Raw genomic sequence first — 24,393 nt, forward strand, 5'->3', positions numbered from 1 at the left:
AAGAGCCGAAGTTAGGCGAGTCGCGGGGGGACGAGCGAGAGGGCGCGCGCGTGGCCGGGAGCGCGCCTGCCCGTCCGCCCTGGAGGAGCGGGCGGGAGTCCTCGCTCGGGCGGGGCGGCCGGGCCGGCGGCCTCTCCCCGCGGCGGGCTCGGGCGGGCAGCCCCGCGCGCCTTCGCAGCCGGCGCCGGCGGGCGGGGAGCCGCAACAGCGCCCCCCGCGGGCCGAGTCCCCGCCGGGGACGCCCCTCGCCTGCCCGCCGGGTGCCCGGCGCGGGCCTTTGGGCGCGGGCCGGGCCGGGCGCCCCCTCCCCCGGCGGCACGAGCGGAGAGGGGAGGCCGCGTCGAAAGCGGCGCCCGACTCTCCCGGCCGCGCTCGGCTCCCCCGCTGGTTCCCGCGCGCGGGAGCGCGCACGTGTGAAAGCGCCTGCTTCGACCCCGCGCCGGCCGCACGAGCCCGCACAGTGAAGCGCGGCGACGGAGGCCGGGAGCGCGGCGGCCGAGCGGAGGGCGCGGGGCAGGGCGCCGCCGGCACGGCTGCCGGGGCCGCGCGGGGAGGGCGGGGCGAGCGAGCGTGCGTGCGTCGGGGGGGCGGCCGGCTCGCGGACGGCCCCGGGCAGCAGCGGCGCCGCGCTGCCCCCCGGTCGGCCTGACGTCCGGGCTGCCTTCCGGACAAGACCCCCGCTTTGGCCGGCGCTCCCCGTCCCCGCTCCGTCCGCTGCGACGGGGCGCCGCCGGCCGGCCCGGGGCGAGGTTCACGCGCGGGCCACGCGGCGAAGCGTCCCCACAAGCACCACACGGAGCCGGGCGAGCGCGCGGCGCTGCCCTCCGCCCCCTCCGCAGCCCGTCCTCTGGGGGCGCTGCCGCCGGGGGGGGCGGGCAGGTGCCAGCTGCTAGGCGGGGGCGGGGGGGTGGAAGACGCGGGCAGAGAGGAGCCCCCCCGGAGTGGGTCTGGGGCCGCGGTTCCATTTTGTCCAGCAAAATGGGCGAAGGGAAAAGTTTCTGCGGGCATCGCAAAGGGGGGGGTTCTGTCTGTCTCTTTCCCCCCTCTCTCTCTCTCCCCCCCTTTCCCCTTCCCTCCCTCCCTCCCCTCTCTCTATTTCTCTCTCTCTCTCTCTCTCTCGCCTTCCTCTTGCCTCTCCCCCCTCCCTCCCCCCGCCTCTTGCATTATTCAAACTGTCACTGGTGGCTCGGAGGACATTAGCATGCGCCAGGCACGCCGTTTGTCTGTTTGCTAACATTCTTCATTCAAGACTTGTTAACCGCCAGGCAGGCTTAGCGCGCCTGCCTCGCCTGCCCCTGCTCCGCCGGCGCTCCCTCTCGCCTGCCAGCCCGCTCGGCCTCGCCTATCGCTGCCGGGAGCTGGCAGCCGGGCGGGCGGGCGGGCGGGCGGGGGGCGCGGGGTGGCGGGGCCGAAGAGGCTGCACCGCCCTGCTGGGTCAGCACTGCCTCCCCTCGCGCTCCAGGCCTGCGTACGCTCGCGGAACGGCCGCGCGGCCGCGGCGCCTCTCGCCGGAGGGAACCGCAGAGCGGCGAGGCGGGCGGGCGGGCGTGCGGGCCGCCCTGCGCGGCCGCCCTCCCTTCTTCCTCCTGGGTAAGGCTCGGCTTCTTCCTTTAAGCGCCCGCGGCTGAGCCGGGCGGCGTTCCTCCTGGAGGGCGATGCCCGCGGGAGAGCGGGGGCGCCCGCCGCAGTCCGAGAGGGAAGTTTCGGCAGATCGGAGGAGGGGGCGGCCGCTCTCCGTGGGACCTCGCGGCCGGGAAAGTCTCGTCTCCCGCGCGCGCCCGCCCGCCCCGCGCAGAGGCGACGGAGCCGGCGCTTTCCTCCCGGCGCCGGCTCCATCCCTGCGCCAACCTCCCTGCCAAGCAGCCAGCCGGCTGCCCCGTGCGAGAGCGCCGCGACGGTCGACCCCCGCCTTCGCTCTCGCGAGGGAGCGCGGGCGCCGTTGCGGATTTCGCTGCACCTGAAATTACCGCGGACCCTTTCCTCCACCCCCCCACCCCTTTTATTTTGGTTTTTTGTTTTTGCCACCAGCCTGTCCTCTGATTCTCTTGGGTAAATGCGGTGGAAGAAATGGCTTTTAGCAAATGGATCTCTTGCCCAGGTAGGAAACTGCTTTGAATTGCACGACTTTTGCTCTGACCCTGTTGCGGCTGCGGTAGAGAACTTTTGGCGCTTCCCCTCCGCTATTACTGCGATGAAACGCGAATACAGACTTTGCAACAGAAAGGATAATTTCTTCCAGTCCTGTTCTTCGGGAATATAATTTCATGGCAATCGCCTTTCCTTGGGAAGGACAGCAACGGTACATCTGTGTGGCACCTTGTTAGTGGAGGGAAGAGGGGATGGATGCGGCAATTACTGAAAGCATTTAAGCATTTCTTTTTTTTAAGTGTAAGTGGATGCAGCATGTGCAAAACAAAGCGTAACTAATATATAAATATATAGACGGAAAGGAAAAAAATCAGCACTTAATTGCTGCACACCGGATTTTTTTAGGTTGGCACATGGAACATTTGGGTCTGGTGAAAGAAGGACAGTTTTTTTTATTGTTGGTGCATCTGTTTTTGCATTTTACTAAATTTAATTTTAGAAAGGCAAAAATATTAAACTATAAATGAGTGGAATATAACTAGTGAAGTCCACTTTAGGCACAGATTGCTCTAAACCCTGGATATGGTAGGGATGACAGTTCGTAGTAACTCTGTATTCTTTCAGTGGTATCTAAAATTGAAATCACAGCTGATGTAGGAAGGCTATTTATCGCTGATCATACTATGATTATCTGGGCATCAAGATAACATACCCTCTTGGGATAAAAGGTAACAGAGATTTCTGACACAGCTCATGGCATCTCCGTATAGCTACTAATAAAAGTTTAGGTATTCTTTAATCTCGATGACTTTTTTAGCACTTATAATAGCAGCATATGGTCATCAAATTATACGACGTGATGCATTGCCCATACCTGAATATCTAAAAACATATTGCTGTTCGTTCAGTATTTGGGGCAGGATGGTCCTTGCTGATGGTTGTAGTAAATGTTTTGTTGAGGGTGTGTGTGGAAGCATTTTAAAGGATAATTATATCAGAACTTTAATCTTTAATTTTTGGTAAGACTAGATTCGGCAAGAAATAAAATGCCGCGTACACCATGCATTTCTAAAAGATGAGCAAAAAGAAAACTATGATTATTTATATAAAATTCGAAGCTTTATACCATTCTACAGCAGTGGTGGAGTGTACAGTCTCGCTTCATACAAAACTGTTGAAATGTATAGAAATTAAGCCTGCATAATTTTTTTGGAACTGAATCCTAAGAAATTATTATCAGGAATTAGGGTATTACGTTTGTGTGTGTGTGTGTGCACGTGTGCATGTGTATAAATTTTTTCTTTGTATAATTTTGCAAGATGTGGGCTTTAGAGCTGGGGGTGCAACTCTTTCAGGGGCTCTGCACTCCTTTGCGAATGGCTTTGTCCTTTACAATGGCTTGGCAAGGAAATAGACTGAATGCAAAACCTGTTTCCTTGATGAAAACCTGCCAGTATTGCAGATGTTGTTCTTTCAGGCCATGGAGGGGAAAGAATTCTGTGTGAAAAGGCCCCACGCGCACGGGGCCTACGAAGAGAAAGATTCCCCTGTATTACTTGCCAGCTGAAATAAATCGATGCTCCTACTTGTCTGTCACACTGTAGCCAAATGCCCCTTATATTACAACACATACAGTATGCGATTCAGCCTTTTTTCAAGCTCCACTCTTCTTTATCCATTTACCTTTAATGAGTGGATTTAATTACTCATTTCTCTTCTTCATCAGCTGATCAGAGGGATTTTGGGTTTGAAAAAGGCTTCCCCTTTTTTTAATAACTCCTAGAACCATTATGGGGAATTGCGTGTCCTGTTCCCCAGTTGTACATGGTTGAATGTCTCTCTGGTCTGTGTCTGCATGGAATTGTTGTTTGGCACATGCAATTTGGTTCCTCCTAGCAAAGGACAAGGCATTATACGTTGACGCCCCCCCTGCCCCCGACAGCATCAAACAGTATAAGAAAACAAGGCCTAGACTGACCACGTCACACAAACGGTATGTCTCAGTGATGACCGATGTAAGTCTCTTTCTGCAATTATTAGGAAAATAGTACTTTCATTAAATGAAGTACAAGATGGCTTTGACGGGACTCCCTCGCTCCCTCCCTCCCTCCCTCCCCAAATTAAGAGATGGAGGTTTTTTTTTAAGGTTCCTCTAAATCATCAGCCCATTCCTCTTTTTTTTTTTTTTGCAACACACACACGGACACACAGGCACAGAAAATGCAGCAACGTAAGCAACCAAAACGTTCTGCAGAAGTGGGAAACCCAGGGCAGTCTTCACAATTAGGTTAAAATAAGTGAGTTACTCCACATAATCTGTAAGGTTGAAAGCAAGGGAAGTTCTTAAAACAATGCTCTTTGTTATCCATATTTTTCTCTTGAAGCAACTTGGCATTTTTTAATTATTTGCATAGGTATATGCCACAAAAAATAATTATAACCACCTATACATGCATTTATATTCCCAGCAATATTAAGCTTTGAAATCTGGGTTTTTAGTCCCCTACTAAACTGCAATAAGGTAGAATAATTTTGAAAATTATGGTAAGACATGACTGCTAAGAGGTGACCGGTAATGCTCTGTTAGATGTGAACGTATGTTGGACAACAGATGCAGTATATTGTCCCTTAATTCTCCCTTTAAATATGAGTGTTAGTTCATAGCCGTAGTATTATTTCCTTCCATTTTTTTCTTTCTTGATTGTATAGTTTTAGTAAATAACATTATTACTTCATTATTGTTTATTTTTGATGTTATGAAAATATATTGAGAGCTCTTGCACCGAAGTCAAATTCCTTGTATGTCTAATCATACTTGGCCAATAAAGCTATTCTATTCTATTCTATTCTATTCTATTCTATTCTATTCTATTCTATTCTATTCTATTCTATTCTATTCTATTCTATTCCATTCCATTCCATTCCATTCCATTCCATTCCATTCCATTCCATTCCAAAATGGGTTTTGAACTTTGTCTGTACCATTGGATCACCATGCGTTGTCATGGGTCCATAGGTGTCCAGGGGTGGGGGTGGAATGACATCACATCATGAGAACTACATGTCTTCTGCAATGACATCATAGCATGCGTAATGTCATCGTAGCTTGCAACGGATGCGTATGAATTGATGGGTCAGATGTTGTTATGTGTTTAAGGAACGCGAAATGGAACATGTGCTCCTGCATTGAAAAAGTCGATCTGAACGTTTTCTTGATGTCAGAAAAAAAATTTAGTAGGATCTCCTCTCCCAGTCTTACATGATTGGTGTGAAAGGGGAATTAACCACCATCAGGCCAAATCTGGTTAGGTTGTATTCGTTGCTTGACAGAATGGATTGGCACCATTATCCCAAGCACATCCAGTGTAAATCTGAAGAGAAAATGGGATTTATTTATTTATTTAAGAAATTTATATGGCCGCCCAACTCGCTCAGGTGACTCCAGACAGCTTACTCACACTTCTTAGTTGAGCAGCCGGCTTTCGTTTTGTGCACGGCAACCGTATGGTACGTTTTTGGCAGACAGATGAGAAGAATAAGAGAGCCTTGTCCAATTAGAAAGAGGGTTTGCTGTTGTTAATACCCTTCATGAGTATTAATAAAGCAATAGCTGGTCAACAAATAGTGTAACAGGGAAGGTTGGATAGCTGGATTGCTGGCTGAGCGTGCTCCAGGGCTTGCACAGATTTGCAGCATCTTGAGCACAAATTCATGTCAGTTTGTGATACTGCAAGCAAATCTTAGCTTAATGAATCAGCTTCTGAAAGTAAGCTGGAAAATGCAATAACAAAGAACAAGATATTAATGGTTGGTTGTTACATGTTGATTTAGGAATAAATTACATTAATCTTACTCCGTTTAGGCTTGAGCTGGAGATTATTAAGATTCAGTTTAGTTACCAGAGCGCCTGCTGGTATTGCGAGCATATCACAGGGAAATCCAGCTCTCTGTCTGTCAGTGGCTTTTATAAAATAGCTGGCCACCATAAGGGAGAGCATCTAGCCACCTTGGCTGATTTTTAAATAACGCTAAGCAAGTTGGACCTGATTAGAACTTGGATGGGAGACCACAAAGAAATCCCAGGACTGTGGAGTTGAATTACCACCCTGGAAGACCCTGGCAAATCATTTCAGGGAAACTAGGTGGTGGTCAGCAGGAATCAAATTCAACTCAGAGACGTTACTTTAAAGCAGTGTTTCTCAACCTTGGCAGCTTGGAGGTGTGTGGACCAACTCCCAGAATTCCCCAGCCAGCATGTTGAAGTTGAAGTCCACATGTCTTCAAGCTGCCAAGGTTGAGAAATGCTGCTTTGAAGAGTCAGCATCCCTTTCGCATCTCTGGGATATTCTTCCAAAGGACATATCAAGGATCGGACATTGCTTTGTCCGATCCTCGATAATTTCCCAAAAGACAGTAATAAAGACTCCAGACTGTTCCGTGGACATCTAAAAGAAGGGTAGGAAATACAGTCTCATTATTTCAAAAATTACCTCTGCATCTCTTCACGAAGAAAGGGCCCAAGTGGTTTTACATCCACTTACAAACCGTTTTGGTTTTGTATAAATCATCGTCGTGTTTGGTTCTTATTCATGCGATTGGGATTTGAGGCAGATCATGCAGTCTTGCCTTAGGAAGCCTTAGGGAACATCCGCACAAGAGGTAGAGGTACAGTGGGTAGTTTTGGTGGTTTAATTGTTTAAATAGCGACATGTAGCGAGCTAGGCTGCCAAAAATCATGGCAATTTTATTTGGGAAATTTTCGCGGATTTGATTTCTCTGAGAAGCACAAAAAGGGGCCTGTTGCAGATATGATGCTTCCTTACTGATGTATTTATGTCCTTGTTTATTTTATTACCGCATTTATATAGCCCCCAATCCAAGTGATTTTAGGCAGGTAGTTCTTGCTTAATTTTTGTTAAAACCCCATGCATAAAGCAAAAACCTTGTTTAGCTCAGGTCTGTAGCATGGCAGCTGTAAAACCCGCTTCTTATACTAAACAATAGACAGATCAGAGAAGGGAAATACTTATTTTTATTTTTTATTTATTTATTTATCTAATTTGTCTCCTCCCGTCGGGGGACTCTGGGCGGTTTACAACAGTCGATTAAAAACAACAACCATAAAATACACAGTATAAAAATACAATAATAAATAATATAAATAAAGGTAAAAATAAAGAATCCAGGTGGCGAAAGAAGCTAAAACAGTCTAGATATAGAAATAGAATAACTGTAGTTAATTTCCTGAGGTGTAACACTTAGCCGTAGTTACTGCAAACCATGCCTGCGTGTTCTCTTTTACACACCCTGATTAGCTATTCTGATATATATAATTAACAATGATTAAAGAAAATCAATCTTGGATGAATGCATCTGCCTATGTTGCATTACTGATGTTGCATGAGAAGGGATGAGGCAAAACCCAGGGACATTTTTTTGCAAATGTTTCCAGGCCAAAAGGACAGCCGTGTTTTGTCCCCCCCCTCCCCCCGCCTTCTCCAATGGGCTTGAAAGAGTCTGCAAATGCGGCGTCTGGGGCATTGCCAAGGCAACTCGGCTGATGCTTCTTGTCCTGGCACGCTGCAGCTGTTCCGTTGCCTGCCTTTAGAACCGCCAAACGGGGCATCTCGACAACCCTGGGGTATGATGCCGCTCACTGCATGGGGCAGACCAGCCGCACTGCGGTGCACTAAGACAACCAGGGAGCCCGGAAGCATCAGCCCCGGGAAACTGGATCCACTGGCTGGTGGGGTGACGTCACCCCTTCCCAAGGTGTTCCCTGACTGGCTAGGATCATCCAGGGATTAGGAGGGAAGCCTTAACAAGCCAGCCAGGATCAAAGGCCAGTTGCAGTCAGGCATCCAAACAAGGAGAGGTGGCCCCCCCGGGGGGGAGTTCAAAATGTGGCTAAGGCAGTGGTTTTTTCTTCTGTTCTCCTACAGAAAGGTTGGGGGATGGAATCTGAAGCATCACCTGGCTTATCATCCTAAGGCTGGGATGGACACAGCTCCAAGAAAGGGTGGCTGAAATGCTTTGATAAGTACTGCAGTGTTGAAATTAGCAGCCCAGAAAGAGGCAGCGATGGATGGATGAGTGGGTGAGTGGGTGGGTGGGTGGGTGGATTCATGGTCCCAGTCCAAAAAAACCCAGACAAAATTTAAAGCTACACACTAAGCCCCGGGTGTCCTTAGGGTATGGCAAAAAGAATCAAACTTCAGGGTGCACGTAAAAAAACGGGCAGAACTTAGATGGCACCATCATGGGCACCATCTTGACTTTTTTGACCATAGTACGGATGCCCCTGTGGTAAGCCAAGCCTGCACCAATTAGTAATAAAAAGGGGGCCCCAGTGGATCTGTAGCTCTTCCTGAGAACTTCCAGGATGGTGCAATTGCTGGTTGATCATAGACATTTCAGTGACATCTCGGGGGGTCCTCGCAGGAGGCACTTGGCCTTGGACCCCCTTGGCGGGTTGCCCGTGATAACGGCACTGGTCCCCCAGATGATCACCACCTTTGGGTGCATAGCCAGACCCAGAGTTTGCGTTGGCAGTTCACCAGCTGCATCACTGCCACTTCTGAGTCTGATCGCCCAAAAACTTGGTTGCCTTTCGGACCAAGAGGCTACAGACTTTCTCCCCCCAAGACCAAAAATAGGTAACTGCTGAAGAAGTGGCCCAGTTCCTAAAGATGCAGAGAGTGATTTCTTACTCAGTTCAGAAATAGCTACGAGTTATTTGGATATCACAAAGATCTAACCCCGTGGTTCTCAACCTCGGCCACTTGAAGATGGGTGGACTTCAACTTCAGTGCTGGTTGGGGAATTCTGGGAGTTGAGGCCCACCCATCTTCAAGTGGCCGAGGTTGAGAAATGCTGAGCTAACATCTTACTGGCTTTTTCTTACTGGCTTTTTCTTTTTCCTGACCTGTCTTCTTTCCTCTCTGTCCAGCTCAAAGGGAGTTTCACCCTTTTTTCCCTGTGGCGTTTGGGAATGCTTAGCTTTACTTTCTGAGCTCCGTTTATTCTCATTTGACTTTGCTGTGTGCAATTTTCTTGTCAGCTTTCTGGCAAAATTAGTCGAAGCCTTCCTTTCCTTTCTACTGCCCCAAGGCCTTCTTTCTAAAGGAGGGGGACCCTCTTTCAGACAAGAGGGGCGTTCAGTGTGTAAGTGTGTTTGCAGTAGTGTTGTTCAGGTGTGTGCTGGTGAAAAGGCACATCTGAAACCTGATTTTGACATGAGGGTTTTGCAATGCTGGTAATTTCTTATGAAGGATACGTGGCCTAGGATCCTAGTCCAAAGTAGATTTATTTAAGTCAGATTTAATGACGTTAAGGGGATGACTTCATCCTGGTTTGCGCAGGGCATATGAGATGATCGTGTTCGACTTTTGTTACCTTTCCAAAGCTTGTTGTTCCTTTAAGTTTCGTGCATAATTGTAGGTCACCACTTTTTGCTTTTAGGCTTTTCAATGAATTAAAGAGAAGGAGAAAAACCATATTAAAATTTAAAAACATAGTGGTTCATCTTGACTTGTTGCTGTCTTGACTTTGTTTGACACATCTCTGCCCTGTAGACACCCCCAGAAATGGGTAAACAAATCTGGCAATTGCCTTTTGTTGTATCCCCCTAGATTCCCATAATTCTTTTTTTTTATATAATTCCGTGCTTAATTTAATAAAAAAGGAATATATAACATAACATTCCAAAATTATATAATATTCCAAAAGGCATAATATATGTAAATGTATTAATTGTAGGCTAGGCTGCTGCATTACCATCTCTTCTTCACAGCATTGTTGGTAGATAATATGGCAAATACTGTAAACCCATAAATGCACAATTCAGTGTTTTGTTTAGGCAAGTCTTCTGTTACACCTCAAGTTACAAACAAATGTAAAGCAGCAAATATAACCCTTTATATTCTTGCATTTGATTAAGCTATTATTATCGCAAATATATCAACTTTTTTTCTCCCCTTTCTCCATAGTCCAAACTGAACACTATGTTAGTTGTTTCTTGATTTCTTGATTTTATTTATATTTCAAAGTTCATCACTGCCCATCTCACTCAAAGAGTTATGTTAGTTGTTGCTGTTGTTGTTCTCATTGCTATTATTGTTGTTGTTGTTGTTGTTGTATTTTGGAATCAGCATTATATTCCAAGAACATCTGGAATCGTCCTACAATTATTCAGTTATGTCACAAAGGTCATATTTTTCTGCTCTTCAGAGGTGGTTTTAGAGGCAGCAATCATTGATGGTCTTTTGGCAGGCCAAAGCACATTCTGGTCTCAAACCCTAACCCAGACAGGGTGGTCCTCCTGGTCTTTCATTGACCTATTAACTATTATAAACCAATAACCAAAGCACGGGACCTGAATGTACATATAACTGCAATTTTTCCACCAATGCTTGCCTGATCACGATGGTGGTTTTTAAGGAATGCTTCCTCTGTATTCTTCACATTTTTAGCATTATCTTCGTCGGTTATGCGATACCTAGAAAGAGGACAGAAGTACATTCAAAGAGAAACGGGAGTCTAAGGGGAAAGTATTTTCATTATTAAATCTACAGCGTTGTGTAGTCCCTGAAGACCCATTTCACATATCAAATTGTTGGTTGTTTAAACAGGGTTCTGTATGTATGCATGTGTGTACACACACACACTTTTCACTCAGGAATTTTGGGTGAAAAAAAAACTAAACATAGGTCAAATATAAAATGTGCCCTCAAACTCCAACTTAAAAATCATGCTTAAAGAAACAGAATATCTATTTATGAATAGCTGAATATCTATCTATTCTATCTCTATTCTGTCTCTACAGAATGTCTGTCTGTCTGTCTGTCTATCTATCTATTCAATTTATATTGCCACCCATCTCAGACTAGTGACTCTGGGTGGCTAACAACAGTATTTAAAGAAACAATATCTATTTATAAACAGAATATCTATTTATAAATGTTTTTCAAACATTTATTTTCAAACATTTTAGACCCTTTATATGCAGCAAAGCAAAAGAGCTATAAAACAGTACAGGAGTCAAGTCATGAAAACTTAACTGAAGGCTAAAGGTTGAATGAAATGGACTTGAAGACCCTGGGGGAGCCTTTCCGGCGGTAGAGTTCAGAAGAGGGTCCCGTAGTCAGAAAGGACTACTCAGAAGTATTCAAGGATGGAGATTTTCCTCTATCTGTCCAGATCTCAGCTTGCTTTAAATGAAAACACCAGCACTTTGGACTGGCTCGGGAAACAGAAACAGGCCCCAAACCAGTGGGTCTCCATTACCTGTCCATTTATCAACCTAGGAACCTTGATTTCAGTGACCTTTGACAGAAACCACCGTTATTCCCAACGTCTTTTGAAGACTTTGCCAAGATGGAGCGTTATTTGTGCAATAAAATCAATCAGGTTACCTCAATGCAAGTTTAACTGCTTAGGCTGCATTTGGTTTATTATTAATATTATATTCTTTGTGCTTATCGATGGCCTGTTATATATCCCTAGCATTTGTCAAAATGCTAGGAAACCTTTGAACCTAAAGTTCCAAGCAAGACATCTATGTAGCTTTTTGTTTTGTTTGGCTCAGGGACGGTATTTACCCAAGCATTGTTTGTTTATTGTTCGACAAATTCAGTTAGAAAATATAACAGATGTATCTTAATGGTTCTCCTGGATATCATCAATAGTGTCTAGTGTTGGAGCTCCGTTCCTGGAATAGATCCGTTCTCAGTGGAATGACTCGGTTTATGAGAATTAACTCATTTCGATGAGCAAAAAGTTTTCTTCTCTTCCAACTTTGACAGTCATGGATGTCACTCAGCAGGTTTACCGCTAAGATATTTATAATACGCATTTAAAAATGCATCTGTAGATGGTTATGCCCTCTGTGTGGTCTTAATCTGTAAGTGAGCTGCACACCATGTGTGGAACCCAAGAACTTCCTTTTTTAGAAGCAACGATTATGTACATGAGAGTAGAATGTAGTTGCCAGAATTCTTAATGTTTAGGTTCTGAGATGCCAGGGAGAACCTGGGAAGATACTCCATGGCAGAGAAATCCTTGGATAGAAATCTTCAAAGGCCCAGCGAGGGTCAGAACACAGTGGTTTGGAGGTGTGATAGATTTAGGAAATTGGGCAGCGCAACAAATACAGAAGTGTTCTAACCTGTTGGTTCCACCGCATCACTCTCAGATTTTTATGGCTTCCTACAAAAAGGATACTAAACCTTGAAATGTCAGAACCGACTATGGGAAACACCAACTCATGGGATCTGGAAGCTTTAAGTCTTCATGCAAAAGCAGCACAGATCAACATGGAAGGGGCTCTGCACCTGTTTCAAAGATGGCATCACTACAGTGACAGCCTCAAAGAAAGCTTCAAGGCATGCCTTGGGTATTTTGAAAGATTTAGTATCACTCACCTCCTCTCCCAGAGTTAGACCAAAAGTCACTTTATGTGTGAGGAAAATGGTATTTCCTCTGAAATTTACTACCCAAAGCAAGTAATTCACTTTCCTTGGTGTCAAGAGAAGGTCTCTTGACTACCAAGATGTACTCAGTAATAAAGTGGACCACAAAAGTGGACCACCTCTTGGCATGTGGTTAAGACTGGGGAGTTAATCTGATGTTTGTTAGCTGCTATCAATGACTGGCACTGTAAGTTGGCTTGCAATGTCCACAGACAAGCCTTTCTTTTTAATGCCATCAGTGCGATCTCTCTGCGGATTAAATGAGTTATTGATTTGACAGACATACTCTGTTTGATGGGACTTCGGATTTCTGTGCTCACTGGTCAGGCCTTGCGCAGTGATGCTGGTACTTGTATGTCTGGGAAGTGTTACGGGATCGGAGCTGTTCCTGCTGAAAAGTCCGGAGGTAGCTGGCCCAGAGGCAGGGGCGTCACGTATTTCTCTTTCAGCATTTCAAAAATCCTTGCTTGTCATCATACTTCCAAAGTTTGGTGGTGGTGGTGGTTTTACGTCTTATTCACTGGTATTTTTATGGAAAGGAGACTGCAGTTAGAATCACAGCCCTGGGTAGAAAAAATATAGCGGGAATAAAAGCTTGGAGTTTTAGCCCAATTATTATTGTTTTAGATTTTGCTATGCCCATAACTGCAGTGAAAAATGCTGTCTGTGAGTGTTATCTTTTGGGCTGAATAGACAACATGGCGGGCTTAGAGAAGTCCAGCATTTATTTTTAAAGAATGCTTCTGGCTTCCTCTGAAATATCCAAGTGACTGGTTCTGCTCAGCATAACAACAAAAATTGACTTCAGCTTCCAGGGTAGTCCACGGTGGGAAGAGGAATTTAAAAAGTCCACAATGGAAGCTTTGCTCCTTTTATGCATATGTTGCACATGTGAGGCACATAAAAAAGAGATGGGATTTCAATCATATGATGGCATCCACCATCTTGACTTTTTTGACCCCTTCTCCCACAGAGACTCCTGTTAACTCCATTTTTGTGTACAATTAGATTTTTTAAAAACCCAGACAGGCTGCCCCCTCGCATTCCTTGCATAATTCATAAAAGTGCCATTCTGAAAATCAGTTTGCCTCTGCATTTATGCTCCATTCTGACAGCTTAATCACAACACTAATTCAAAACAAATAGGCCCTGTTTTACATAAGAGCCTAAATCTCTTATAATTGATACCAGATCTTGGAAGAAAGATTTCAACTTCTCCTCACCACGTGCTCCCAGTTGAGAAAGTCTTCCTTAAGTTACGTATCCAGTTATACGTATGTCCTAATCTGATGAATCTTTAATATTAAATGGTCCTTTCTGGAATGCTGTCAGACTTAATTTTAGATCTTAAAGGTATTTAATAGGATTTTTTTTAGAAAATGAAAAATTAGCTTAGTAATAAGTCAGATTTATCTCCCTCTCTTTTTGTAATATATGATAAGCTGTAAGCCTGAAATTGAAAAATAATAGAAGGGCTAGTATGTTAGTAACAATGCAGTTAACTTGGAAGTGAGCTTCACTGAATGGGATTCATTCCTTAGGACTGAAGCCTTAAACTTTTTTTTTTTTTAAAGAAAGCATGAGGTCAGGTTAAAAGAAACTCAGTAAATCTGAAATTTGAAAGATGTTGAAGGAGAGCAGTGTTCGTCTATGGAAGCCAAAAATCAGAAGGAGTTACCAGACTCCTCCTGATATTTCATAGACTGCTTTGATATAAATATCTATTTCAGCTGCTTTTTCATTTATTTTTAAATAATTGGAGTGATAGCATATCCTTTCCCAATGACTCAGGAGAAATGTAAATACACAGATTGTTCCACCTTGTCCTTCTTTACCCTTCACTACTAAAATTCAGCCATATAAATGTGCTCTTTCCTGAAGATTGACATCTCAGAGAAAGGAATGCCAAAGTAATCAGAGAGGCAATTTGTTTGAGAGCTGTTTTGATCCATAGATGCTGTGCTTGGTCATATATTCCCAACTGATCTTTGAGGCTGTGCTGGAATATAGGATTATTTGAGAAAGCCTAGAGGTTTATGAAGGGAGTCCTGGACACCCTGATGAGAATGGGGCCAAGTTGTTGGCCAGGAGTGTTCATAAGATGTGGCACCTTGGCCTATTCCAAGTTGGACCTTCAGCCTGGCTGATGGAAAGCTTGAGATGGTGCCAGAAACTGGCAGAGAAAAAGGAGGGTTTGGGAAGGAAGGCTGCATGAAAGAAGGGACCAACTTGATGAATGCTCATCGTCATTACGTGACTCTGGGTATTAAATGCCTCTTCAGATTCACCCAGTTTGTGGCCATTGCATTGAATTTGGGGTTCAACTCAACCCCAGTTGGGTAGCTTTCCCATGCACGGCATCTGAATGTGTGAAGGGATGTTCCTGTATCTCCTATGCGTCAACAGAATGGAAGCCTGAGATAAATGACTTGTTCTCTTACAGGGGAAAGAGAAAAAAATGTGCCACAGTTCTGGGAGGGCTTGAGAGAGAAAATAGAGAGACTTCCGATAAGATCCATTATTCTTCATTACTCGCAAGGTGGGAAAGGAGTGTTAGAAATATAAATGGAAAAACACGCAGCACTTTGGCATGAAAGGGGCCTTGGCAAAATGACAGCTCTCCCTCAAAGGAGCAGCATGAGCAAGCTGCAAACAATGAGAGTGTCTCAGGCGGTTCGCACTGGAGGATTTATTCTTCAGATTGAAATTTATTATTTTTGCCAGAATAGTTCTTTGCATTTATCTGCCTGCTGTGGCACAACGCCATGGAAAGGGTAACAGATTGATGAGGCCTTCAGATGTGTTTGCTGCAGGTGCACTGGAATTAAAGGAGCACCAGTGGAAGAAGTCCGTACCAGACATGGTCTGGTATGTTGCAACTCTGCCCTTCCTACGTGAGTGCTACTAAGCAAAGTGCAGGACACTGTATGGTGGTCACATTGTGGACACAACAAAATGCATTATTCTTCCTTCCTGGCAAGGGGATTCCAGGGGAGGAGGGTCAAAAAAATCAAGATGGCAGCTGCAGTCAAAGCCCCACCCCCTTTTTGCATCCATGATGGGTGGAGCCAGTTTGGCCTAGTGGTTAAGGTGACGGGCTAGAAACCAGGAGACGGTGAGTTCCAGTCCCGCCTTAGGCACGAAAGCCGGCTGGGTGACCCTGGGCCAGTCCCTCCCTCTCAGCCCAAGAGCCAATCAGGCGTGGTATGAGAATTCTAGTCCCGCCTTAGGCACGATAGCCGGCTGGGTGACCCTGGGCCAGTCCCTCCCTCTCAGCGCAAGAGCCAATCAGGGGTGGTAGGAGAGTTCTAGTCCCGCCTTGGGCATGAAAGCCGGCTGGGTGAACGTGGGCCAGTCCCTCTCTTTCAGCCCAACCCACCTCACAGGGTTGTTGTTGTGGGGAAAAGAGGAGGAGGAAGGAGTATTAGGTATGTTCGCCACCTTGAGTAATTTATAAAAATAATAAAGGCAGGAGAGAAAATAAATAAATAAGAGATGCCCCCCCTGTTGCTTGGGATTCCTAAAAGGAGGTGGGAGTTGTAAAATATCTGGCAGGTTGGTTAAGGGCAAGTGACATGTAACTACAGACATACTTAATACAAACATGGTTGTGACAGGCAGAAGATACAGGCAGAATCTCGTTTTACTATATCTTCCACAAAGGGGAGAGGGGAATAGCACTGCATTTTTTAAAAATGCAAATTTTTACATTTTTACATTTTAATTTTTTTAAAAAAATGCAGTGCTGGACTAAAAATGTGGCTGGCTGGCAGTATATAACCATTTTTTAAAACAATTTATCATGTATGTTGCCTTAATTATTAAGGTGAGATAGATAGAAAGAAAGAAAGAAAATATAACAACTACAGCCTGAAATAACTGGGTTGGTTATAATTACTCAGGCAGTAATCTTTAAAAAATCTAATGATAACTGGGAATTACTGTACACAACTATCTGTACAGGAACTTGTTTTTTATGTATTATATCCCCAAACTACCTTTACATAACATTCACTGAATTCAGTTATGTAAACATTTTACTAGTTTGAAGCATACATCAATTTTCTTACAAAAACTGGATAACTTTGGGCCCATCTTTAAAAAAATAACTGAAGTTGCTTTCTTATTCATATTAAAACCTTGTTGTAAGTGCCATTGTCCAGCTAGGTGGCAGCAGTTACCTGACCTTTGTGGATCTCAAGGAAGTTCAACAGGATTAGAGCTGAGTGGGCTTTGGGTGGGAAACAATTCGGGAATTCCAGGGTTGAAGTTGGGAAGTTCAAAAACATTCTGGAAGAACACAGTGGCAAATCCTTCTGTACTTGTGGCCAAGAAAAAAATATGGATGTGTTGATGAAGTCACCAAGAGTTGAATTTGACCAAAGGAGGCCACATTTTTAAAGATCCATTAGTTGAGGAATACAGATCCTTCCACAGGGTAATCAGCCAGGCTCAATGGTCTTCTCCGAGACAGGCTGCAAAAACAGATTTACACCTCCTTGGAGAACCAGCATGGCTTATGAGCTGCGCCTGGTTGGCTGAGTGGTAGGATTTGCTAAGAGTGAACATAAAGACCAGCGTGATCCTTTGAGGCCTGTTTGACACATGGATGGCGCTTGCGAGCACTTACTGACTCATTGTTGCACCGTGAACAAGCAGCTTTGAAAACCATCCCAGATTTTAAAATGATTTGTGGGATAACCATTCTCTGGTGATTATCTAATTAAAAAACACAAGTTAAATGAGGGATAGTCTCACATCAGCCCATCTTAAGGGTTACTGAAAACTCAAGTTGCATTATATATGAATATGCCCACAGAGAATATGATATTATAATGGCCTGCCGGTAATTGATCTAGAAGCACAGCCTGAGCAAAATAGAAGAACTGTATATTTAATCCTGCCCTGAGATATTAGAATTCCACGTTAAGCAAGATAATTACAGTAACTAACTGGCAGAATGACATCATACTACGTAGAAGTTGAAACTTGCATAAATCTACGGTTTTTTAAAACATGCAACCGATGCCCTTTATTTATTTCACACTTTTACCGAAAGATCCTCATCCGGTGTTAATAAAAGTAATCATTCATTTGAGAGTATGGCAGAGAGGAGTTGATTTGCCCACTTGGTTGGAAATGTCACCCCAGCGTCTTCCAGTCTGGATGTTGAGTATAGAAAATGAGTTCTCAGGAAAAAGAATTAATTTGTTGGTTGGTCTGGGTGGGTTTGGAAGCGTTCTTTATATGAGGCTGAGAGAGGTCTTCTCTTGTTCTCTGAGAATCCTCTTTTTTTATGGACTTTGGCTGTCCATCTGCACCCCATCCTACAAACCCTTTGTATCCAGGCAGTCAGGACAAATTCACATTTACACCATTTGCATCAATTTCCATCATTTGCATAATTGCACAAAGGACATGCTTTTGGATGTAATGACATTTGGCTTTATCAGACACCCCTCCACCCAGAATGACCCATTAAATCAGGGTCCGACAGTATCAAATACCCCGGTTTAAATCCTGTCTTTGTTCCTTAGACCTTATTGATCTTTCAGTCTTCCATGATCCTCGGATAAGTGCGAAACAAGGATGTTGGAAGAAGAGGGTTGATGCCTGGCAAGGTAGAGTCCTGAAGGAGCCAAGGCACCCCTTGAAAGTGTCCCTATAGCAACGAAGCAAAGGGTTTCTTTCTGATGCATTCAGTGGATTAGCCCTTCCTTGCCAACAGATACTTTCGTTACTTCATGTGGGAGCACGTACCTCCCTCCATCAACACTTCCACTCCAGTTAGATTTGATTGTTTCCTTCCCCACGTGTAAACTCTTGATGTTTTCCTTTGAAAACCAAAGGCATGTTAGGGCAGACCTAAGTAAAAAATTAGTCCTGGGCTGACCTGGAACTAGATCCCCTTGAGCTGAAAAATAATTTTTTTCCCCACAGGAACTTCACGGGATTGTGCTGATGGAAACTTCGTTTTTTCTATTTTCACAACAAGTGGAGGTAGATTAGGCTGAGAGCTTGAGCTCATTATCTGAATTCCATATCTGTCATGAGCAAGGATGGCGAGCAGGGGGCTCCCATCCAGACTGTCAAGCGCATGCGTAGCACTGAGGAATTAGGTAGCCATTCAAAGAGACACAGATCGGGACCGCCTTAACCTTTGGGGTTTATATGTCTGGGTTTTTCCCACGCTTCTTCAGTTTGTTAGGATTCCTGTTATGTACAAGCAATAAAACATTAGAGACCAGTTCCTTGTCTCAGCGTGTTTCCTGGCAGTTAGGACAATATCTAAGTGGGGATCTGAACTTCTTCCTTGGCCTTGTCCAACACTCCAACCCCTGTACGATATTGGATCTCTTGTTCGCGTCATCTTTTAATGGGTTTCTGCAATCAGTGCATTGGAAACCAGACTTGGAAATGGTTGAGAAATATTGCTGGGTTTCCTTAAATCCTGGGATTAAGGCTAAACGTATGACCCAGGGAGCAATCCTGACATCAGAGAGTTTATCCACTTTGAAAGATGTTAATCACGTAGTTTATGGACTTAATTACAGATACAAAATTCAGATTTTCTGCTTTGCAGTATTTGATTATAGACAGGGTAGAAGTCTATAAACCTTGCTTTATGTGGATGGGTGTGTTTTGAACTCTCGTTCCTTTGGTCAACCTTGTGCAATACATAATGTTTATTAAAATAGGATATTTGTATACTAACATGTTGTTAGAAGCCAAAATTTAAAAAGCAGGATATTCACTTTCCAAGAATTTCCCCCCCAGACTTTTAAAATGTTGACAAAAATCTAAATACCTAAGGACAAGGATCATCAGCTTGTGGCATGGGTGTCAAACAGAATTATGTGGCTGTCATAGATACTGTCAAAATTGGAACTGAACTGTGCAACCAAGCGCATTTCAAGAATTTTTTTCCGGCTTGCGACATGACATGTCATAATAACAGATTGTTAACAGATATCTAGTAGTCAAGGGCAGCATTTTTCTACTTATTACTGCTGAAATTACGGCCTTCTATTTCTTTATCGGCCCTAAGATGTTCTCCTAGACAGCAGAGCATTTCAGAAATCACTTTGCATTACTGTGCATGAACAAAAAACACGTGGTTTTGCTGATGGTACTGAAGGAATCCCTAATGGGTTCTCTTTATGGGCACAATGGATCTCCACAAACAGGGATTCATCAACCAAAACCAACAGTTTTGTTTTGTCTTTAGCCATTTTAAAAGTGAAAATGTCTTTGTTCAGTTTGGTAAGAAAAGTCTGCTTTTTAGGATTTTTGAACAGAGAATAAACAGTCCTAGCATTTACAGATATATACTTTGTCTAGAGAAGAAAGATCCTGGTTAATTTTTAAATTAGTTCTCTTGACAGGCAGTGATTTGTTCCTCATGAAATACCATTCAGAAATCCAGACTTTTGATGTAGCTCTGATAAGGTAGTCGTGTGGATATTCGGAAAGCTAATGTAGGAACAAAGGCAGAAATCTGCCATGTTTAAGAACTGGTGATTTGTCTAAGCATCTAAACCAGTGTTTCTCAACCTTGGCAACTTTAAGCTGTGTGGACGTCAACTCCCAGAATTCCCCCGCCAGCAAGGGAGTTGACGTCCACACAGCTTAAAATTGCCAAGGTTGAAAAACACTGATCTGAACCTTTAAAAATGCTGTTTTGCTGTAGCTAAAAGCAGGAGAGTGCCTTGGGGACCATCTTAAAGCCATTGCTCAAAAGTGGGGAGGGGGGTGTTGCAATTGAAAGACCCCAGGCTCAAACTTTAAGAACTCCAGAGAGATTTGATCCTGTAGGCCACGTTCAGCTGAGCATACCAAGACTCTTCTTGAAACAAAGCAGCTGCCTAGATTTCTGCAAGCTCATACACAACATCCCAAGATCTTATTTGAAGAAGAACCACTGCTCAGATAACCTCTTTATGCCCTTAATATTGGGAAGATGTTCCCTGGGCTTTTAACCTGTCCCCCCCCCCCCCCCCCCGAGCCTGGCTAACATCTATCTGTCCTCCTGGATCGTTGCCATAAGAAGTATGGGTGTTATTTTTCCCACACCTTTGCTATTGATTTTATTTACTACAGCGATATTATTTTAGAGGCTTATGACTTATTTTATATGATGCTCCTCCATGAACATTTTTTATGAAAGGCAAGCTGCAGAGAACAGTTATATAGGTACAGTTACTGTATATTTAAGAAAACTGGTTCAAGGTGAGATGGCATGAGCCTCAGGAAAATGCAATATGAGAACACTGTTTTATATTCCACCCTGTGTATGTGGTTCACACGCCCATAATTTGCCTTCATCTCCCAGGTCAACACTGGGCCTAGGAGGGATATATTCAGCTAGACTTTCCAACAGGTATGTTTTCCCTGATGGCTTCTTAGAATTTGTACCTAGCTGCATCTGGAGATAAAGCTTCTCAAAATTCTTCCTAGTCACATGGCTTCCGAGCAGACTTTCGTTTCTTCTGCCTCCTTTTTTTTTAAATTTCATGAATTCTTTTTTTACATAATAACTTGTTTAAATTTTTAAACAAGAAGGATAAAAACTAACAAGAACTAATATTTAAGAGGGAGGAAGGAAGGAAGGAAGGAAGGAAGGAAGGAAGGAAGGAAGGAAGGAAGGAAGGAAGGAAGGAAGGAAGGAAGGAAGGAGCAAAAAGAAAAGAAAGAAAAAAGAGGTATAAATTACTTCTGATTTTCTTCTACATGCAGGCAAACCCTTTGGATTCTGAAGGAATGAAAAAAGACTTAACTCTCCATTTTGGTTGGTAAGTTAACCCATCTCCTTAGTCCTCCACCCAGTTGGAGACATACACAGCAGTTTGAATGAAGGGAGGGAGTTAATATGACTTTAAAAACTTGGCAGTTTGAAATCCCTTTAAGGAACCAACATTTTCAAATGTTTTAATCTTCAGAGCCTAAAACAACATTTCTATTGATGGCAAACTCAGATTTCAGAACTAATTTCCGGTTTGTGCATTGACCTTTGCTCACGTCATACGCATTAAAAGGGATTTTCCTGGTTTTATCAGCTGTATATTTATCCATGCTTTAAAAAACAAACTAACTGAGAAATACAAGCCTTGGATCTGTCCAGGATTTTTAAAAACAGTCCCAGCTATCAAAAATAAAATCAAAGGTGTGTTGTCCCTGTCTACAAAGCTAGTGCAAAGCTATTATACATGCCAGTTTTAATTTGCATCAAATTTGGACTGTTGGTTGATACTGCCAACAGTGTCAGTGTGGGAGGGAGAGAGACAAGTGATGTCATGACATCATTGCACAAGTGACATTATATGTGTAATTTGCGCAATAATGTCGTCATTCCCCAGATGTCAGTGTGGCTTCTAATGTGCCTGTAGTTACTGCCTGCTTCTTGTATTATAAACTTCACAATGTTGAAATGCATAGTTTAGATTCATTAGCGACTGAACTTTTAGCACAATAATCTAGCTTTACCCAGAATTGTTAAGAGTCGAAACTCAAGGCCAGGAGGTCACTGGCTGGAACTGACAGATAGATTTGATTTGATTTCCTTTATTTCTTGATTTTATTACTGATTTCCTTTTTTATTAAAGTGAGTATCACTGTGAGTATGAAATTGGAGATGGTCTATACAAATAGGCCACGCAAGAAAGTTCTGCTTTAAAGAAGAACTCTACCGACCTTACCTCCAGATTAGAAAATAAACGAAGAGATGCTACCTCTTAGTAAATATCATGAAGTAGTAAACGTATTTCTTGATACATCTTGCTGGTTTGAGCTTGAACTTACAAATAGGGGAGCGCAGGTTTTTCAGAGTTCAAAAAGGAAAAAAAAAGAATTGGGTAATTTGATATACATCCCAGTATTTACCTGAGTTCAGTTGCATCGTATCCGTGTAAAACAAAGCAGGGTGTTCAGTTGCTTTACTGAAACGGACATCCCAGAATGAGTTTAATTGAGATTAACGCCATGGGAATATATAATGCGCATACCTGTGATGCGTTCCTGTGCCGTTCGAAACTCTGCAACAAACGATATCGCTTAAGTAGTACTGCTCAGGTTTGGGACCGTGTGCTGAAAGCTCGTTCTCCTTTGTACGGCTGAGAATTCGCTGCCCAGCAATACAGATGGAAAACGAGCAGGACCATTTCAGCCAATTCCCTGTTGCAAAGCCTATCGCTTCAATCTAGGCTCGGTTCCAGTACACAGGAAATGACTGAAAATCCTATTTTGTTCGGAGGGAAGGATATAACTGCTGGAACATTAAGTACTCTGTGGAACATAAAGCCTGAAATGCATATGTGATTGGACTAACTGGATGTAAAGAAAGTGCGTGGTTCCATCCAAGCCGCACCTTAATTCATTCGCCTCTGGAAGGAAGTGCCTTTCTGCTTAATGCGCGTACATTTAAAGAGGTGCACCTGTCACGCTGTCAGTGCGTGCCAGTTCGATGCCCCCAAAACAGGGGAAACATGGAAGCTTTTGGATCTTGTAATAATTCTACTACAGTGACTATTGGCTCAGCCTGGAAATGCATTTCTGCTCCCTCTCTGGAAGGTATCTGAGCAGGGAAACCTTCATCCATTCACCTGTGTTTTTGAGAGACTTCAGCCATAAAGGACATGGCGCTGCTGTTAATGCAGCCTTGTAATTGTAGGTGTAGGCAAGCGGTAACTAGACGGACAGTGTTAACTTGTTGGATTTCAGATCAGGATTACGGGCCTTACAGAAGGTGTGGCTAGATTCTTGGCTACTGCATTGACCTTCTTCAGAGGCCTGTGTGTGAGTAGCTAAAAGGGAATAATTAACTGGGGGGGGGACATCTGGACAACCTTGGTTGGTCTTAAAAAGGGGCTAAGCAGGGACAAACAGCTGGAGCTTCACTCCTACCATCTGGGCTCCATCTTGACTTTTTGACCGTGCCCTGCGGACACCCCTGCCCCTGTTCATTTGTTTGTTTGCTTGCTTGTTTGTTTATTTAATTTTTATCCCGCCTTTATTATTTTTATAAATGCTGTACCTTTTCTTGTACATGTTGGTATTTCAATCTTTTGACTTGCTGGTTTGGGACAGTAGCTACAAAGAGGACAGAAGCCCCAAGGACCATACAACAATGTGTGACCTTCAATGCACTATTGATGTAGTCCCCCAACACCTGTCCCTAATGTTTTAGGGGCAGGAGGAGGAGGAGTTGGGATTTCCTACTGTGTGCGACTCTCCCTTGGGTTGATTAGTTCAGATGTTTCATCCCCTTGGTTGTCTCTTTAACACCGCCATGTCTGGGAAGGTGCCAGTCTTGTTACACTCCAGAAGGATTTTGGTGGGGAGGACCCCTGTCCCCTGTGGTGAGAAACCTGCCTTGTTAGCATCTGTCTCTTTTCTCACGTAGTTCCTTGCTGATTTCATCCATCTGGTTGGAACGTCTCACCTCCTGCTCCAGAGGAAATCTTGCTGTTGCAGCTCATGCCTTTCAACATTTTCTTAGCTTCTTTTTGGCCGGCTTAAAATTTCCACTCGTTCCTCATTCATGTATGACCGTGGTTACCCTATAACCTACCAATGATCCCGAATTCCAGCAGTCTCTTTAGCGATGATGAAGAAAGGCCTACTGTTATGAGTCTCCTGATCGTTTTGTTTCCTAAAATGACATCTTTGATTTCAGTCATTGTAAATTGGGTTTCTTGATCTACTTATGTGAAATTTCAGACTGATCTGACAAAATCAAATTAAAAGGCCCTGAACTGTTCACATGGATACTTCTATAATTATTAATGACCCAAGACCAGTCGTAAAAGCCAAGGACAAGAAATGCACTGAATGAAAATAA

General features: G+C 43.9%; 1 long non-coding RNA gene across 1 annotated transcript; it reads left to right on the forward strand.

Moving 5' to 3' along the window:
- The first annotated feature begins 1,500 nt into the window (after positions 1-1,500).
- Positions 1,501-24,393, forward strand: LOC134501411 (uncharacterized). Its single transcript, XR_010068353.1, has 4 exons — positions 1,501-1,590; positions 2,029-2,098; positions 21,294-21,349; positions 23,956-24,393. It is a non-coding gene; the product is annotated as an uncharacterized LOC134501411 (long non-coding RNA).

Source organism: Candoia aspera, chromosome 7 (genome assembly GCF_035149785.1).
Source record: "Candoia aspera isolate rCanAsp1 chromosome 7, rCanAsp1.hap2, whole genome shotgun sequence".
NCBI lineage: Eukaryota > Metazoa > Chordata > Lepidosauria > Squamata > Boidae > Candoia > Candoia aspera.